Genomic DNA, 6,000 nt, shown 5'->3' with positions numbered 1-6,000 from the left:
ACTATGTTACAAAGGTTTGTTGGAGGAGGCGGAAGGCCTCCAATTATTTAATGTACAGAATTAATTCCCCGTATTTTTTTTGACAGAGAGAAATGGAGGTTTCTCTCTTTCTAATCATGGGAAAAGCTTGCTGGAATAGCAATTACTCTCTACCCCTCCTCTTGCCAAGTCAGGTAATTGAACCTGATTGCCCACGATCTCTCCCATTGAATATGGTCAGGCCTCAGGGAGTTCAGGAGACAGAATTCTTTCCCATGCCCTTTTTGTAACTATGAGAGGAAAACCAGGTAACACCTTATTTCTCTCTGTTTTGAACAATGAGATCAAACACTATATCTCCCTGACAGACAGATCTCTGGAGTCAGCAGCAATAGTTCTATTACGCATCTCTTTGAACATAAGAAAATCTATGTTATGACATAAACACAGGGTCTGAGCTGACAGAGAGAAATGTAACACCTCTAAAGGGAAGCAGTTTTAACTCTTGTCTTTAGAATAAGAATGACCTGGGCTGTCACAGGCTTGAAACATATCACCTCTATAGGAAAGTAATTAACTCTTGTCTCCTCTTCTTAGAATAAAAATAAGAATAAAGGGATATACTAAGATAAATAGATCAAAGGTTCTGAGGAATATATTCTTGTGTGAGAAAAGCTGTAAAGATGAATAAAAGAGATATAATATCCAAAACATTTGGACAAGAGACCAACTGCATCTTCAAAGGAAATGTAAACAGATGCTATGTATTTCTTTATTGACAGGAGATCCTGACTGACTGTAAGATGCTAATTAAGGGGGTGAGAGAAACCCTCCTCCTTCTTGTGCTCCTTTTGTATTGAAAGGGAAAAGAAACCCTATATAATATTTCTCTGCCAGAAAGGTTAGTCAGTGTGCAGCGCTCTTGGCCTCACACCAGAGAACTGAGAGACTGCCCTGACCACTTTCCATTGTAATTTCATTTCTGTATATGTTCTTCTCTCTGTACTATACCTATAACTATTTCTTTTTGTTTATCCTAATCTTTGGATAAATAAATAAACCTGTGTTTTCCCCCAATTGAAGCTTCTCTTGGTTTTTTTCCTTTATGTTTTTATTTGTTGTAGTGTAAATAGTCCTTAACCAGCTGTCCGGTTTCTAAAGATAACAGTTGAGAGGATTTGTCTGCGTAGTACTGCTGGCCTGACTGGACTCCGCGGGCAGCAAGAACAGGCGCAAACAGGTTCTCCAAACAAGTGGCTGAACCTGTTTGCAACAAGAGGACAATGGAAAAGATTACCGGATTAAACTCAAAGATGGAAATACAGCTAGCAGAAGGAGAAGCGGAAGAAAAATGACTAAAGATGCAGAGGGAGGTTAGAAGACCTTTTTCAGATATATTGGGAAAGGAGAAAGACTAGAAATGAAATCCTAAGACTGAAAGATGCTGAGAACAGCTATGTGGAGAGCGATGAGGATAAAACAGATGTCCTAAACAAATACTTCTCTTTGGTGTTCACAGAAGAAAATCCCGGAGAAGGACCGCAGTGGGCTGCAGAGGATATTGCACTGTTCTTGGAAGACAGCACTTATAAAAGCACTTGAATTTGTGAAAGTGGACAACGCTATAGGGCTGGATGGAATACATTCCAGAATACTGAGGGAGCTCAGAGAAATCCTGATGGAACCTCTTAAGGATTTATTTAATATATCTTTAGCAAAAGGAGAGGTTCTGTAGGATTAGACACAAGCAGATATGGTCCCTCTTCATAAAAGTGGGACAGGAAAAGAAGTGGGAAACTACAGGCCGGTAAGCCTCACATTTTGCTTTTCTAAATAGGAAAGGGAAATGGAACTTGATATACTGCCTTTCTGAGGTTTTTGCAACTACATTCAAAGCGGTTTACATATATTCAGGTCCTTATTTGTACCTGGGGCAATGGAGGGTTAAGTGACTTGCCCAGAATCATAAGGAGCTGCAGTGGGAATTGAACCCAGTTCCCCAGGATCAAAATCCGCTGCACTAACCACTAGGCTACTCCTCCACTAGCAACATTCCCTGTAGAATCTAAAATAGTAGCAACCACTAGGCTACTCTTCCACTCCTTGGGATTCCGGAATCTTGCTATTCTTTGGGGTTCTACATGGAATGTTGCTACTCTTTGAGATTGTGCCTGGAATCTTGTTAATGGGACTTGATCTACTGCCTTTCTGTGGTTTTTGCAACTACATTCAAAGCAGTTTACATAGTATATACAGGTACTTATTTTGTACCAGGGGCAATGGAGGGTTAAGTGACTTCCCAGAATCACAAGGAGCAGTGGGAATCGAACTCAGTTCCCCAGGATCAAAGTCCATTGCACTAACCACTAGGAACCACGAAAGAGTTAGTAGAAATCTTTTTCTGTTAGATTTCCCACTGTTCGTAAAGGCTTCGTGTCCTTTACAGCCTCACTGACTTACCAGGCAGCTTCTAGCTGAAATTCTCTTCCTCCTTTTTTAAGGCATATAGAACATTATTCTGGTGTTTCGCAAACTACTAAAGACTTTCCTTTTTAGAAAATATGTTTCTTAATTTAAAGATTGTGCTTATTTTGTGCAACTACCTGGAGTATACTCTTTTTCTTGATGTTATCCGCTTAGAACTTGTTGGTTGTAGCAGGCATACAAGACCTTAGTAATGCAATATAATGATCTGAAGATGTAGGGGTGATACGATACAGACATTCAAATATTTGAAAGGTATTAATATACAAACAAACCTTTTTCCACAGACGGGAAAATGGTAGAGGACATGAATTGAGGTTGCAGGGGGGCTGACTCAGGAATAACATCAGGAAGTAACCTTTTCACGGAGAGGGTGGTAGTGGTGAAGATGAAAACGATAATGGAATTTTAAAATTCATGGGATAAACAGAAAGGAATCCTGTATGGAAAGAGAATGGAACAAACTTTACCATCTAAGTACTGCTAAGTTTATTTGGTTATCTAGTAATTGGGAAATAAGGCCAGTGCTGGGCAGACATAAGTACATAAGTTTTGCCATACTGGGACAGACCAAAGGTCCATCAAGCCAAGTATCCTGTTTCCAACAGTGGCCAATCCAGGTCACAAGTACCTGGGAATATCCCAAAAAAGTACAATACATTTTATGTCGCTTATCCTAGAAATAAGCAGTGGGTTTTCCCCAAGTCCATTTTAATAATGGCCAATGGACTTTTCCTTTGGGAAGCCATCCAAACCTTTTTTTAAACCCTGCTAAGCTGTATTTACCACATTCTCTGGCAACGAATTCCAAAGTTTAATTATACGTTAATTGAAGAAAAGTTTTCTCCGATTCGTTTAAAATTTGCTACTTTGTAGCTTCAAGGGAGGCAGTGCATGCAAATAGATCTCATGCATATTCATTGGGGAAAACTTGATTGGATTGCAGCACTCGAGGACAGAAGTTGGACAACCCTGGTCTAGTGAAAGCAGACAGGCAAAAACCTCTTTCCCTATGAAAAGAGCCCACTAATAAAGATTCTTATGGAGCTGGATTTTATACTAGACCAGTGGTTCCCAAACCTGGTCCTGGACGCACCCCAGCCAGTCAGGTTTTCAGGATATCCACAATGAAAATGAGAGAGATTTGCATGCACTGCCTCCACTGCCCCAAGCATCTCTCATTAGGAAAATGGTCAGACTTGGGATCCAAATTAACCGTTTCTGCCAAAAGACAAGGATGATTAATTGCTGGGCTGAGCTGGAAAGGGGAGGGGGTATGGGGTGGAGTACAGAAGACACTGGATATGACAGAAGGAACATTTGCAAGGAAGAACCCCCCCACACACATACAACATGACTCATATAAAATTTTATGTGTTTGAGACAAGGAGTGAGGCAGTTTGAAAAGAACAATCCCTTAGCTGTATCAACATTCTGTGCTGTACCAACTGAACTGCACCTCCCACAGAATTATAGTACACAAGCAACTGAAACGGGCCCTAGGAAGGCTTTCGTCTAAGCGATTTCTCCTCTCTTCCCTCCATGTCCAGCGATTCTCCTCTGCCCTCCAATCCATGTCTAGCGATTCTCTTCTGCCCTGCCCTTCCCTCCATGTCCCACAATTCTACCCTCTCATCCCATACAATCCATATCCATTGATTCTCTTCTGCCCTGCCCTCCCATCTATGTCCAGCGATTCTCCCCTCACTTCCATGGCCAGTGACTGTCCCCTCCATGGCCAGCGATGCTCCCCTCCTCTCCCCTCTTCTCCTTCCTGCCGCCCTGCGTCGCCTCCAGCCTTCCCTCTCAGTGTCCTGCCCTCCTCTGATGTCATTTCTTCTTTCCGCGAGGGCGGGACACAGAGGGAAGTGAACGCTGGAGGCGAGCTGATGTCAGATCATTTGCATGCTGTTATGAACCCAGCCAGCCATCCAGGGAAGCAGAGTGACCAATTATTATATAGATAAGAACAGCCATACTGGGTCAGACCAATAGTCCATCTAGCCCAGTATCCTGCTTCCAACAGTGGCCAATCCAGGTCACAAACCCAAACAGTACCAACAGTCCATGCTACCAATCCAGGGGCAAGCAGTGGCTTCCCCATGTTTATCTTGATAGACTATGGACTTCAGGAACTTGTCCAATTACCATATACTCCAGCAACCTGCTCGGGGAGACCCCAATGAATTTCATCACCTTATCCACTTGGCCATGACTACCAGTAGGTTGGGGGGGGGGGGGGGAGGGCCTTATTTGTCTGGAAACCATACCACATCTACACCCATTCTGTTAAATTTTCAAGATTTGTTTTGTTCCTAGACAAACATTTTCAACCCTTTATGTATAATATTTTTCAATAGCTGTTGGGTTGATAAGAACAAGGAATTTTGTCGACTACTGTGTAGCCGAGAAGTGTAAGGAAAGTGACAAATGGAGCTTTCAATACTGAATGCCAAAATGATTCTTGATGGTTTCCATCATGAGACAAAAGCTGAGTCTCTCAAGACACAACAGAGAACAGACACAGCAGATCTACAAATAAAAAAAAGAAAAGAAAAAGAGAATGAACAAATGTAGTGAGAAAAGAGGACAGCGAGTCAAACAGAAGAGCTGCGAATTCTGCCTACACTGGAGGTCACAATGCGCAGGCTCTGGGATACAGTAAAGTTCAGGCCAGCAAGAATCGAAGAGAACCAATTCCCATCAAGTGACATGGAAGAGAAAGATGACATGAGAGAACATGATCCAAGGACAGGCTCTTAGATACGCTAATGGCCCAATCAGTACCCAAGCTATTTGCCATACCAGCTAAAACACCCACAAACCAACCAACCCTTGGAGATGCCAAAGGTGGGATATGTGACTTATTTATACCATAAGACAGAAGGATATCAACTGCGTAATGCTGCCAAATTTCAGCCTCAGGTATGGACTAATTATGTCTTTAGAAAATGAGAAACATTTACCAATTAACCCCAGAAAACACATACCTCATTTTAGCTACCTGTTAGGCACTTGCAGTTTGTAGGCTGAAGAATGAGAAAAACATCAAATTTGTTTAAAAAAAAAAAAATATATTGCATCGTCCCATTCTACTGACCCTACAGTACACAAAACTGTCAAAAATGAGTTACTCTTCCTAACTTTTATAACCTTTAGCTCTGTCATTGTCGGCAGGTCATACATGTTGAGAGAACTCCCCCCCCCCCCAAAAAAAAAAATGTGGTAATGAGGGAAGGGGGTGTGAGGTATCACCTCTGAAGATTTGGGACGCTGGGGGGAAGAGGAACTACCTTCCATATTTCCCAATACTCTTCCCAGCTCATCCGATTGTGCCAAAATGCAGCAAAGGCCCCCTCAGCCCGCATGGGCTAGCTACATATCAGAGAGAAGGCCCTGGTAACACAGACCCCATACTGCACTGTAATATTACTACTACTACTATTTAGCATTTCTATAGCGCTACAAGGCGTACGCAGCGCTGCACAAACATAGAAGAAAGACAGTCCCTGCTCAAAGAGCTTACAATCTAATAGA

The sequence above is a fragment of the Microcaecilia unicolor genome, chromosome 5 (genome assembly GCF_901765095.1).
Source record: "Microcaecilia unicolor chromosome 5, aMicUni1.1, whole genome shotgun sequence".
Taxonomy (NCBI): Eukaryota; Metazoa; Chordata; class Amphibia; order Gymnophiona; family Siphonopidae; genus Microcaecilia; species Microcaecilia unicolor.
The sequence above is the reverse complement of the archived record's forward strand: the minus strand, read 5'-3'. Positions refer to the sequence as shown.